We start from the raw sequence: 14,679 nt of genomic DNA, 5'->3' as shown, positions 1-14,679 counted from the left end.
GAAATATCTATCCAAGTGATGCACATTAAAAAATAATAGGACATCCTTTTATTTTATTTCCCACCTATATACTAGGTTAATGTCCTTCATTCCACGGTGGATTTTGTTCACACCTTAACTCGCTGTAAATTAGGCTCCTTAATTAGCACCTACTCTTTAAAAAAAAAAAAAGTTTATTTATTTATGAGAGAGAGGGCCAGGGAAGAGCAGAGGGAGAGGGAAAGATAGAATCCTGAGCAGACTCCATGCTCAGGGCAGAGCCTGACGTGGGGCTCAATCTCACAACACTGAGATCATGACCTGAGCCAAGAGCAAGAGTTTGACACTTAACCAACTGAGGCCCCTGCACCTAATCTTTTTTTGGAGAAAGGTATCAGGTCAGAATCCAAATACCACTGAAATTTCTGAATAGTTGCTTTATGTTTTCTCTTTTAGGGAATAAGGAGGGGGAAAAATACTTCCCACTTGAAGATATTTGGAGCTGTGTTCAGCCCAGAGCTGATCATTTTAGCTACATTGTAAACCCCATAAGAGTTAACATTTTATAAGGGAAACAATGACACAATCTTAATTAGATTCTGGCAGCAACATTCCTGTTATCCAGGGACCTCATTCTCATGTCCAAGTTCTCTTTTAATCTCCTCAGACTTTACTTTCCTTGTAACTGCAAATTTTGTATGTAAGTCTTTCTGACTTTTTTTTTTTTTTTTTTTTTTTTTGGCATTGAGAGAGTTTGGCCAGTATCTTGAAGCCACATTAAGCCACTAGATTTCTCTGGACCTTCTTCTGCTATGCCATAATCAGTCCGAAATGGTTGTATCTCTAGATTGGAAAGACAGGGAAAAGAAAGGTGACATGGTGAAGTGGAAAATGAGTGGTGTGGAGATTGTGAGCTTTGCTCTCCATCTGATGAGATTCCTTGTAACATAGGCTCCAGTCTCATTGACAGGGCCGGGGTTTAGACAGCTGTAACATCCAATGACAAAGCCTCTACATTGTTAGTATCATGTTGCAGATTTTATTTTTTAATTTGAGTATATGAAAAGAGCCTATTTATTATATAATGTTAAATGCAAATTTTTTCTTCCTTTATGACTTCTTAGGATCTCAAAGCACATTAACAAAACAATGATTTTTATGAGGAAAAGTAATAAATAAAAGTTGGAGAAAGAGATGCAGAGTGAGAGAAAGGAAAGAGCTGAGGTCAGAAATGGGAATAAGTGAACTAGAAAGAGAGTTAAAAGTGACTGTATCGAAAGATCCAAAGAATAAAAGCAAGAATGGAAAGATGAGGAAAGATTAAAGATAAAAAATGAAGTATAAAATAGCTTTAAAGTGAACATTGTTCCATAATGTAAAGATTCCTTATCTTATAAAAGAATCTTTACAGATCTTTCTCTATGGCATTTAAAATTAGATTCATCCTGAAACTAATATTTTACTATATGTAAACAAATGGGAATTTAAATAAAAACTTGAAAAAGAAAGGCCAAAAAATAAAATAAGATTCAGTTGATACAATATTAACTTATTCTGTGCTGTGGAGAGAGGAACTGGGAGCTTTAGCTACTAGTTCCAGCTTTGTCTCAAAATACATATCCCTGAGAAGCTTACCTTCTGAGCTTCAGAATCTTCATGAATAAAATGAGGGGTCCAGGCAAATTCCTATTCATTTTTTAGAATCCATGAAATGGCAAAGCATGTGGGATGGTCTTGTCAATATACTGCCAGGATGCTTATTTAAGGAAGTTGCTAAATTTGATTAGATTATATCATTGATCAAAGTAAAAAAAAAAAAACAACTTTTTGAAGGTTTTGACTGAAATGTATGTGCCCGTTCCTAGATGAATTAGCAAGATGGTAGCCCCACTATTTAAAAATTACTATGGCTGCCACTGCCAAACATGCTTTTAGTTGACTCTTCAACTGGAATTTTTGAGAGATTGCCCATGCAACTTTTCCTCTAAAGGTCTCATTCACCAATTCACTGAAAGATGGCATTTCTGACTTGCTAATCCAGAATTTTTTTTCTTATAAAACTCCTGTTTAACCAAGAAAATGGAAATCAGTACATTCTTGGTTGCCCTGCTATTAATTTAAATTTGCATAACCTAATCAAAACTCAACCTGCCTTGCCCTTCAACAAAAAGCTATATTCTCTCCCATTACTAAATGGCTACATTCTTCTCAGTATTTTTTAAAAGATGAATTATGTTGATATCCCATGACTCTTCCTTTAGAATGTGTCCATGGAATTAAAATGGACTTTTCTGTGCCCAAGACTGAAATGAAAAATAGTCCAAAGGGCTAGTGGAAATGAACACAAAACTTTGCTGATGCTATCAGCATTATAATTTTTGTTAAGCTTTTTTCCAATAAAATGGAACTGAACTCAACTGTCCCCAAATAACTGTCTGGTACTTCCTCTACACCATCATTTTGTGTCTACAGATAAATCATAGAGTAATATAACTTAAGATTTCCTGTAAATCATGGGAATGTGTTTTTCTTAGGGTTTTTTTTTTTCCTTTTCTCTTAGGCTTTTTAAGCTACTTTTCTTACAGAGATGTTTCTCCATAATCATTTTACTTGCTGAGCATAGAGAATGTGCCAAGCACTGTGCTAGGTGCTCAACACACAACATCCATTATTAAAGCATCCCTGAAAAATGGATGAGTAGGCATCTGTTTAATATTTAATACACTAAATTGGGTGAAAAGAGATGATTGGATGATGAGAAATGAAAGCTCACATTCTTATTCTTTCTTTTGGCTGTGATTTTTCCTAGTCACCATTTATAAACCCACACTGAGGAAGGAAACAAGCTCCCTGCCTTGTCCTTGAGCTGGCTGCTAATAAAGAGAACTTCTCTTTCTCTTCCTCACCTTACTAGTTGTTCTCAGCCATAGGAGGGCATTCAGGTACAGGAAGGTCCTGTACTTGGCAGCAGAACCAACTTCACTCTTACTTTCTGGCCTATGATTTAGGAACTCAACAGTATGGCATGGGAAACACGGAGGGCTAGGAATGTCTATCATCATCTTGATCAAAAGTTAAATTTTAAGTGCTCTCCATGGGCATAATGTAAGAAATCATTTGAACTTCTTTTTCAAGTGTTGTTCATCAGTTTAGAAGCTTTCTTCCTTTTGCCCATTTCTCATTGATTATCCTGTATTAGGCAGTTCTGGGTAGCCAAATAATTAGTGGCCTATCTTCTTCCAAAGTAAAACGGTGACCTCTTCAAAGATTTCTAAATGAATTCTTCATGCAATTTTAAAAGGAGATGGGCAAGGTAGAACGTATTTCTACTTGCCTCGTGTGTCTTTCAAATAGTATTTGGGACTAGGTAAACTAGTGGGACTATAGCATTGGCTATCACAGCTACAGAGGTACAAATGCATAGAGAGAATGATAGTAAGTGCATATGGAGAAGTCTGACAGTTGAGTGGAATTGCTTTCAAGTAATTTGACACATTAGTACTTTCATACATTCACCTGCCAGTAATCCTCGTTAGAAATAAGGTTGGAATATTGGGGTCACTAGCTCAAGTCCATTTCTCTGAGACCTGAACAATAACCAGAAGTCAGAGCGAGAGGGAACAAGAATGAAACTATTCCAGGCTTTAGAATTGTGTCTCTAAATAAGCTTTCTCTCCTTCCTCTGTTCTTCCTTTCTCCTCTTGCCGTCCTCTCCTTTCTTTTTCCTCCCTCCCCCTCTCGTTCCTTTCTTTTTAGTGCTATGAATTCATTAGATGGCATAGTGTAAATCAATAGTAAACGCTAACCGCCTACTCTGTACTCAGTTACGCAACATCACATAACCGGTACACAGAGACAAAAAGGGAAAAAGCACACACAGCCTTTACATTCAAAAGCTCTTGCATAATTTTACTTTTCCACAGCCAAAAAGAAAAAAAAAAGGAAATAACAGATGGGGAAACTTACAGTTTTTTTTTCCCTTTTCTCAGACTGTTGAGGAGGGAGTTAGTTAACATCCGTGGCCATTTCTAGTTGCCCTAGGCTGCAGCAAAACATCCCATAATTGTCAGTGCCTTCACTGACTTTAAAACAGGATTTTGTGACCCTCCATGATGTGGTGAATTTTCCAAGTAATATAAGACTGAAATTATTCTGAGGTGTTTAATGCTGACTTGGTTTTTACTTGTTTTGTGAAAAATCAACAACATTTAAAGTATGAAATGAATTTTAAAATAGAGGATAAGGAAGACGTCTGTGTGTGCGTGTGTATGTGTGTGTGTTTTCGTTTGAAATGTATCCTGATGTAATATTTATGTAAAAAGCCAGTTATATAAACCCTGTCTTTCTCTTGCCTTTACTTTGGGGGCTGTAGAAAGCTCTAATGTTTTTTGGGTTGTTTTGTTTTGTTTTGTTTTGTTTTCTCATGACAAACTCCAAAGTCTTAATGAAAGAAGAAACATCTAGATGCTATAGCACAGACACTTAATTCAAACTCCCTATAGAATTCATCCCCTAAACAACAGTTCCGCTAGGAGCCTGCAGTTTCTGGAATTTCCATTTAGAACTTTCTGTCACACTCTTCCCTGGCACAGGGAATTCATTGCACCACCTCTAAGTCTCTTTGTCTCTTTGTAGCCCTTCACTCCTTTCCCACACCGCCCCCACCCCCACTTTTTCACCAGAATAACTCCCTTCCCAGCTTAAGTGGGAACACAGTGAGATTTGTATGAGATCTATTAGTCTTCTGTCCCCGTTTATAATATTTTATTTCATTTAATGGACTGATGTCCTCTGGGAATCAGACATGCACTTGATGAGGGAAGTTGGAAGATTTTCTGGTTTTGTTTTATTCTTCCTTTGTAGTTTCTGCCTATTGAATGTTCATAAAATGGGTGCACAGGCCTAGGCACTGTTGGGTATCTGCTAGGGGAAAATATGTGTGAGAGGTGGTGGCTGGTACTAGTTCTGATCATTCGTAATGCAATCCAAGATGGGGAGGCGAGGAAATGAATCTCCTTGTACTAGAGATCAGGAACATTCTTCCAGGTCGTACTTTTCTTCTGGATGGAAAAGCCAGATGAAATTGGTTCATGTGTTAGCTATTAAATTTAGGATTCTCTTTGTATGGAAAAATCTGGTGCATAAAGATAAAAATCATAGCCAGGAGAGTTTTATAGGGTTTTTAAGGTCTCAGTGCCTCAGTGTGTATCTTTCTTGCAGCAACTGAGTGATCAAGAGGATTGGGATTATCACGTCTCTGTATCTGTGATGACAAGGGGGCATCTTTAGTTGTCTTAATGTATAATGAGTAAGCTTGTATATACTTTTTAGGTATTTTATCAGCATGCTTCCTGGTTTTTTTTTTTTTTCTTTAAAGGATCTATAGCTCAGGTGGATTTGTTTGTGGAAAAATAAGGAAAGTTGGTCAGAATACTCTGTTCTTTCACCAGGAAATCATATTCCTAGGTATACATTTTCTGAGTGTCCCTCTCCGTGTGTCATGGCTGAGTTTGGATTCCAGGAATGCAATTCTGTACATATATACCTGCATCATGTAAAATACCATACTTTATAGTACGATTTGAACATGATTATTCATCTGTAACCAAGCACTTAGGAGTCATTTTGTATATCCTGAGTTTCAGATGGGCTGCCTGGATTTAAAAGAAAACTTAGAATTCTATAGCAAGAGCATTTTCTTGGTTGTCAAAAAGAGTTGGAGGTGTGTATTATAAAAGAAATAGAGGAAAATGTCTTCAAGTAAAATATCTTCGAACTTTTTTTTCTGCTTGTTTCTCAGAATAACTTCCGTTTTCATTTCGGTGGGTTTTTACACTCTCTGAACCATACTTAGGGCAGACTTGACCTTTCAGCGTCTGATGGCTGCCAACTGATTCAGGTCAGCCCTCATTTTCAGTTGTAACCAGGACCTTGGAAACATTTAGGCTACTTCGAGTTTTCCTTTGGTGATGTGGGATCCAGGCTTCGAAGGGCCGGCAGGCCTAAACTTTCTGTTCCCAAGGCATCTAAGAAGCCAGGGAGAGTTTTAAACAGTTTCTAACTCTTCAGAAATCCTTCCTAACACTTTGAACCTAGCTTCTCCTCACCGTTGGCAGTAGTGAGAGATATTTTTAAATGTTGCAACAAGAACCTTAGCCACTGACTTACCTTCCCTAGCAGAATTACTCTAGTTGTGCCTTGCAAATAGTAGCCTCTTCATATTTTACCACGTTTTTGTGAGCTGGGGAGGGACCTTCCATAGCCATTCCTTCACAGTGCTTATGCAGGTGAGCAGTAAACCTTGAGAGGAATGAAGGGTAAGATGAAATCTGATACAGTGCTCTTCAGGTCCCAGCGATGGACAGATCACCCCATTTTATAAGAAAGCCCTTATTATCCTGTCTCTGTCTTTATAAAAGTAGCAAATCACAGAAGGCAATTTTATGTTTCCTAGAGGTCTTTTTCAGTGGTCAGTGCTGCATGGAACAGTAGATCATTTAAAACATAATTTTTGGCAAGCTACTTTGGTGGTCCTCATTAAGTGCCGTAGGCAGATATGTTGGGAGCTTCAGATTCTGGGTTTCAAACACATTCTTCTTGCCCTGTGCCACAGGTCCTTTGAATCTTGGCTTTTCTCGTTGTCCCTGGACAATTGTGTTTCAGAGTCCTTTTATTTATATAAGTGTCAGGATGAAGACCATAGACAAATTTTTATAAAGTTCTTCCTTTATCTAGAATTTCACTACTTTTAGTTACAATAATTCCAGATCTTTCTAAATCAATTTTTACTTCAGTTAGTTATGCTGGTTGTTTTCAAGGCTCCTTTCTGGTGGTGATATTGAGGGTCGGAGGTGATCTCTGGTAAACCACCTATGGCTTCCATCAAAAGACATGAAATCTTGCCATTTGCGACGACGTGGATGGAACTAGAGGGTATCATGCTTAGCAAAATAAGTCAATCGGAGAAAGACAACTATCATATGATCTTTTTGATATGAGGAAGTGGAGATGCAAGGCGGGGGGGTGGTTGGGGGGGAGGTAGGAAAAGAAAAAATGAAAAGATGGGATTGGGAGGGAGACAAACCATAAAAGACTCAATCTCAAGAAACAGACTGAGGGTTGCGGGGGTGGGGGGTGGGGTGGGGGGGGGAAGGGGGACGGGGGGGGGGGGAAATGGACATTGGGGAGGGTATGGGCTATGATGAGTGCTGTGAAATGTGTAAACCTGACGATTCACAGACCTGTACCCCTGGGGATAAAAATACATTATATGTTTATTAAAATAAAAAAATTAAAAAAAAATAAAAATAAAAAAAATTTTAAAAAAACCACCTATGGCTTCTAAATTATAAAAGCAGTGAAAAGACAAGCATGTGGAATCATTGATAGACTCTTGCTCGTTAGGCAAGCAGTTTTTAAAATGCAGATTATATAATATTGGGGGATTTTGTTGCTCCACAGTAGAAGCTTTTTAAATGTTAATTTGGGGTTTGTTTTGTTGCTCTGTGACTTAGCATAAAAGGTTTTGGTTTTAAAAGGTTTCAGTTCAGTCGTTCCATTTGTCTTACAGGACTTGGTTTTTAGTACTATACATTTATTTATACTCATGAAGGAGAATAAGGCCAGTAACTCACAACTCATGAAACCAGGGGTAAATAATCCATAATTCCTTCTCCCACCATTGCCACAATATTTATATCCAGAATACAAGTAACAAACAACCAAAAACAAGAAGAAACCAGTTTGTTTTTATTTACAAAAATGTTTAATCAAAAGTACAGTAAAGTTCAAATGGAGCTGCAAATCCTGGTGGTTCACAATGGTTTGATTTATTTTTTCAAACAGACCATGGATAATTAACCATAAAACATAACTTTCTCAATGCAAGTTACAGTGAATTGCAAAAATGGGCAGCAAGTCATCCACAACTGGTTGCAACTGGTTCGAGCCCTTAAAACTGAGCACGCAGACAGCTGCACACACCCCTTTCCCAGTGCACACTTGTATGTCCTTCCCAAAAGGAAGTCTCCTTTACTGTCTGTATAGTATCACTGAGTCAGCATCCCAAGGTGAGAAGCAGATGGGTTTTTCCCCCCATGATCAACGTGTTGTCGTGCACTTATTAAATGCCCAGCATTTATGATATTCTTTTCATTTCAGAATGTTTCGCCATCACTAACTGGATATTCCTCACAACTTTGCTGTCCGGTGAGTAACTGTTGTTATCCATAAATGGCAGTCTACAATATTGAGGTACCAAGAAGTCATGTGTGTTTCTCCCAGACTCTGAAAGAATTCAATGTAAAGGCTGTGGTGTGTCCATCACCTCAAGTACTAAATTTGAATAGAACGTATTTTGACATTGGTGAAGGGTACAGATTTTATACCCAGTTTGTTTGTTTGAAATACCATCATTTAAAATGATTAGAAACATGATCCCAAGAGCCTCTGATCACAGATTTCAACAAACATTTCATGATGATTTTGCCACACAGAGGTAGAAGTATTCAAAGGACTTGTTTGGCAGGCTCTCCAGGGATACAGATTTCCAAAGGAGATGCCTGAATGGACAGAGAGGGTGATGTGGTGAGGTTGGAAACTGATGTTTCCCACGTGGAACATTGAATGCTTTGGCATTAAACAAACAAAAACAGAACCTTCCAAATACATTTTGTGATACTTTGAACTACTTATTATTATTCTACGATACGCTAAAAATTTGAAATGTATTCGCTTCATTTGAATCAATCTTAAAATCAGACATGATTGCTCTTGTGTACACCCACAAATGGAAGGGGAAGTGTCCTTTAGGAGCATGAATACAGATAGCCACTTCTTTTATGAGCCAAGAGGACCAAGACCAGAGCTGCGATTGAGACTAGCTTTGAAAGCTTTGAGGGTGTGTGTGTCTTTTAGTGGAAACTGGTGAAGTTTCAAAAAGGTTGGTATGGTATATGGCCTTCTAGAATTCTTGAGATTTCAGTGGCTGGGAGGAGAGTGCAGGTCAAGACTAAGGGTGTACTCGTAAAGCATCCTCAAGTCAGAAAGAGCCTAAAAGAGCTTAGCGGTTGCTAGGGGTTGGCTGGCGTTGAAATGTCCTGGCAAGTGTACTGGAGAGGGAGGAGGACCAGAGAGGGTGACTTGCCTGGCATCTGATGATATTCTGTCTGGCTCCAGCCAGGCTTATTTAGTCATGAACATCATATTCTTCCAAACCTTTAAAAGTTATACTCTTGACTTCACTTTATATGAATGTGCATAAAACGAGGAAAATAATCTCTTGGGGTAATAAAGATAGCTTTCTAGTGGGGACTTTCCATATCCACTGCACATAATCCATAGTTGTCACTGTATTTTTGTTTCTCATTCTGTCGCACATCTACCTCTGTCTCTCTGAACATACCCATCTTACCAGTGAAGGCCTCCAGCCTTTAGGATTATAACCACTCCCACCGCCCCACTCCCATGCATTATTTCTTATGCTGACCAAAAAGGAACCCCTGTTAGTGAGCATCAGGTCTCAAGAGACAGGCTTACTTGGTAACTTAAATTTGTTGCTCCCATTGCTCTCATCGCAAAAGGATCTCATCAAAAAATGGCCTGAATTTCACTCTTTCGGGCTTGCAGAGAAGCTGGTCCCTCCCCTATTTCTGTCCAACACACAGAAAGCTCTTTATGTTTCTATGATCAGATAAAAATCTGTATTGACATTTCTTTTCCTGTGGGTGTATTTCACTTCTAGGTATGAAGATTTAAAGTATCTGGGCAAAGCTGTGTGTTTGCAGTTTCTCTGTTTTAGTGAAAAGCTCCTTGGGAGAGGAGAGCACATCTCATCCACTAATGAATAAAAATTTATTTTCATTTGAAAATGATACATGCTCATTAAAAATAATTTGGAAAAGCACATAGGAGTAAAATGAAGAAAAATACAAGTAATTATTTCCATAATTTAAATCCAATCATTAATAACCATTGATGTATTTCTTTACTCTCGTTTCCCCCTGAGGATATATTTTTTAAAAAACACATTGTAAACATACTTTGTACATAATTTTGTGTCCTGCTTTCAAAATTTAACCTAAGAATTTTACATGTAATTACATGGTTCCTATGAACATCATCTTACATAAGTATATATGATTCCTGAAGAGGAATCACTTATTTAATCTAAATATGCAACAAGAGTATTGTGGGGTTATTTTGTTTTGTTTTGTTTCATTTTTTATGCCCCCACAATGTCTTGCATATAAAGAGTAAATGAATCAATCAATAATGACTAAAGGATTGAAAGTTCAAATCAGTGTATACTTTTGAATTTTTTGTTATGAAATCTTTCAAATACATGAATGTAGACACACTACTCCAGTGAACTCCCATGGACGCATCCCCAGGCTTGCCCAATGATGAATTCATGGCCTGACATTTCCTATGCTGCTACCATATTATTTTGAAGGAAACCCCAGACATCATAGCATTTAGTCCATCGAGATTTTAGGCCCATAAGGACTTTTTCACGTGTTCATGATACAAACATTTAGATAATAATTCTAATCATTGTATATAGGAGTATTTTTCTTCTGAGTATACTGCCATTATATTTCTTAAAATGTAACAATTGATCATAAAGTCCCGTCAGAGTGTTTCATAGTATTCTTAGGTACACCTGTTACCCAAAGGGCAATTTGGTTGACCAGAAAGACATTTGACAAATTTGGCTAGGCTTCTTGGGGGATCTATTTTTATTTGTTTCAGAATGATGATTTGCTGCTAGTTTTATCATTATGGGATATATGCTGTTTATATACAATTCTGTATGTGAGGTAAAAGGAAACCAGAGTGTTCTGACTACTTTAGAAGCCCAGTGTGGCTGCAGCTAACCCATAGTGGATAAATATGGCCAATCTACTTAAACCAAACATAACACTGGATTTAAAAGCATCGTTTTTTTAAAAGATTTATTAGCAGAAAGGAAAGGTTTCTTCCTAACGGGGCACTTACGAAGTCTGAAAAGGGAGGAATTATATATTAATAGTCTGAATAATTAAAAAACGAAAAGCGCTGTTTGGGGAAGTGAGGGTCAAAAGAGACAGTATATTGTTGAACAAAGGGCACTCCCTATGTGCTTGTAAGTATTGCTCTAGTTTGCTCTGAGAATATTTAAAGAACCTGGTTTTCTATGGCTAGACTAGATCTTTGCACACAGAGCTCCACAGATGAAGAAAGCTCTGTGCAAATTATGCTCTCTGTAGAGAACCTAGAGTTAGGGTTTAGTCTTGTCTCTCTGTCTTTGAATTGCAGTCAGTTTTGGTTCAGTAGTAGTGTGTTGTCCAAAAGGTGTATTCCACTCATCAGAAATTCAGGATGTGAGTAACTATGTAACATACTGCATCAGTATAAACTGGATTTATGTGTTACTCAGGTCTATTTAATCTTAGGAGCACATTTTCCATTGGCCTCGAAAGTGAGTAGCTAGAATATTGATGTGCCTAACCCTTGGGGAAGAAGAAGGAAAAAAAAAGTGCTCTCCACTACACTAAATCTCTACAAAAATATGAGGGCTTACAGTATGGACACATACAAAGTATTTTCAGCCAAAGTTGGTAGAGGGAAGCACATGGAGGAGAAAGAAAAGAAATAACATAAGCAATAAACTATCCCAAGCAAACAGAAAGCATCTGTAAAATTTGCCAGACTAGATGGTGTAAACAATACAAACCTTTTTGTCTTCCCATTTCATTTTTTCCCTCTCAGCCTTCTGATCCCATTTCTCCTTTACCCTGGTTTGGTGTTACCACCATTAAAATGCCCTGAAAAGGTCAGGGAAGGACCTAATGGCTTGGCATCGAGACAGGCATTCCAAGGAAAGATAGGTGGGTTCTAGCCACTAACTATTTTTTTGTTTTTTATTTTGTATATTTATTTTATCATTCATTTATAGACAGAAGTGCCCAATAACAAGTTCTATAATTTAAATATATATTCTATGCAACCATTTTAAAGCTGCAAGGATATTTTACCATACCCCATAACACCCATATTTTAAAACAGCTAACCTTTTCATCATTATTTTTAAGATTGATATTAACAATACAGTAACTGAAATAAAGGCGTAAGTCTTCATCTCTTCCTGCATCCTGTTATCATACATGTTAATTATGTAACTCATGACATATAAACCAGAATACAAACTGCCTTTTAAAGATAAACATAAGTTTACCCTTGGTTCTTTCTAGCTAATGTATTATATATCATACCCAAGTAATCCATCAATGCCTCATTCTGATAATAGCTATAATAATAATTATTATTATTAACGATAGTGTTTGCTTCTTGGTGTATGTGGGTGGGGTTTCCTTGTGTTCGGCCTTTGGGTCTGGTATTTGCTCAATTGTTGTTATTTGGGACCATATCTATCCTCAAGCTATAAAACATTTCTTGGAATAAAATAGTATTCCATATCCTCTACTTCCTCTCCCTAGATAAGTTCAGAATCATCATTGGATGATTCTGCTTATACAGGGCAGGGAATCCTTTGTAAATGCCTGCATCAAGCCAGGATTTTCATTTTAGACCAAAGACATAGATAGTTGTAAAAGAAAAAAAAAATGGTTTATTCATATGATCAGATCCATGTTTCACAAAGTTGGCATATTTTCTGGACAAATGTTATTGGATGTGTAATACATCATCATATGCAATTACCATCAGGATAGGAGTTACAGCACTCTCTTAGTGAGATCACTAGGGTGATCCTGCTTTACCTGGCGTGGCGAGGGAAGATTGAAAACCCCATGCAAGACAGACACTCAAGATGTTTTTCCAGCCAGCTCAATCCTTTTACATTGGAAATGCTGAAGAAAAGTCTTAACTTTTTCTTCCTTCATTAAAAATGACTCAAAGCCTCTGATACAGACAACTTACTTGGGAGATGGTCTTCTCTTTGGGGGACTGCTCAATTTGTAAACCATGCTAAGGTCCACAGAGAATTAGTTCTGTTTGTTCTATCCTACCCTGTGAAATATTCTTGACATGCTGTTGATAAATATTTTTTGGTCAAAAGTAATTTGCTTTCTGGTTTTTGATGGCCACTCTGTCAATCAACCTAATGTATTTGTGGTGTGGGGAACTGTAACCTCTGAACACTAAGTTTAAAGACTTTTGTAATTAATTATTTAAAGACATTTTAGCCCTTAACTCTCTCTCTCTGTCCATGAACAAGTTGACTGGTTAATCACGTCTTGTTTATTTTTATTGTTATTGCTATACACATTGTACATGAAAAAGGAAAGAAAAGAGCTGTTTATAAGAGCTAATTATAATGGCAAAATTATACTTTCTCTCATTTTTCTTATTTTCTTTTTGATTATATCAAGACCTGCACTCTAAGAAGTATGTTTCAGTTTTCCTAGTACATGGCAGAGGAGAAAGATAAATCCAGTTCTATAAAGTGGTGTCAAGCGTAACTTGGCACAACAGCAAATACCAATAGTTCGTTCAGACCCTAGTCCTCCACTCATGGAGGACTTTGATTTCCGGCCATCCTTTGACAAAGATCCAGGGCAAGGAAGAGACTCTTGGAGGTCTCATCTTTTAGGAGGAGATGACAACTCTAGTGGATTCTTAGGAGCCTGAGTTATTTCTGAGACGGCGTATCTAGCCCTTGGTAGAATCAGAACTCAAGTTTTCTATAGATCAAATAAAAAACCCAGGGGCTGAGTCCTTAAGATTTTCTCCAGATCATTGTTTGAACAAACTTTTGCTGTTGCTTACTGTGTGACAGGTAAATGTCTCCCTTCCCTCTTTCCTTCCTCTCTCTCTCACCTTCTAACTCCTTTAATTTTTTTTCTTCATTTAAGCAAGGAGAAATCTCCTTATAGATTGCTAAGGGCCCTGTGCATATTTGCATGTAACCAAAGATTCTGTCCCTTCTAGGAACTCTGGTTGTCAACTGGTGATCTTGCCTTTGTCTTTTCTTATAGTTCTGCCTGTGGCGCCTGTCACTGGCAGTCAAATAAGGACAATTTTACCATTCTCTCCTGCTGCTCTAATTTTTTTAGTGCCGGTACATGAATTTGTTATTCTTTATAATTCCCTTTGAAGTTGGAAATCCAAGGGGAATCTAAAACCGACCAGATGTTTCTGCTGCTGGAGAGGGAAGAGAGTAGGATTAAGTTTAACAAAAACTTGGTCTCCCGGAAGAAAAATCATTTCAGCTGGAAATCATCTTTAAATGCACTCATTTGCTACATATCTGTTAGTTAATTTACATTTACTAGTCCTTTGTAGACAATATCGCCTGTCAATTTACCCAGGAAAATTCATAAATTTTGTGAACAAATAGATTCATGCTGTGGTTTGCTCAGGCCCACGTCCTTTTTGGAGTTTTAGTTCTTCCTGTTGCTCTACATATTCCCCTCGCGTGCTTTACGGTGGCGGCTGTCTGTTGTTGTGGTTGTTGATGTTGCTGAAGGATCCCCATCATGTCACATCAGGCCGGGAGGGCAGTTCAGCAAACTTTTGCAAGAGGGTGAGGTCAGTGCAGCCTGCGGTTAGGGAGGGAAGGAAAGGAGATTTGCCAAAATGCTTCGCCTTTCTTTATGCAGAACTTCATCCACTTTAGGGATGCGTAGATCAAAACAAGAATAAGACTGATGAAGACCTTCAGGGTAAAAAAGGAAAGTTTTGTCGTCCCTCAAGGAT

At 37.7% G+C, this 14,679-nt stretch overlaps 1 protein-coding gene across 11 annotated transcripts in view; it reads left to right on the top strand.

The window, feature by feature from the left end:
* Positions 1–14,679, top strand: part of ZBTB20 (zinc finger and BTB domain containing 20) — a 774,313-nt gene that overhangs the window by 417,033 nt on the left and 342,601 nt on the right. For all 11 annotated transcript variants that reach the window (XM_080830747.1, XM_080830743.1, XM_080830744.1 and 8 more), the window contains one exon: positions 8,140–8,187. The gene's annotated coding sequence lies outside the window, so the exon portion shown is untranslated. The remainder of the gene's footprint in view (positions 1–8,139; positions 8,188–14,679) is intronic.

The sequence above is a fragment of the Martes martes genome (assembly GCF_963455335.1).
Source record: "Martes martes genome assembly, chromosome: 1".
Lineage (NCBI taxonomy): Eukaryota > Metazoa > Chordata > Mammalia > Carnivora > Mustelidae > Martes > Martes martes.
The sequence above is the reverse complement of the archived record's forward strand: the minus strand, read 5'-3'. Positions and strand labels throughout refer to the sequence as shown.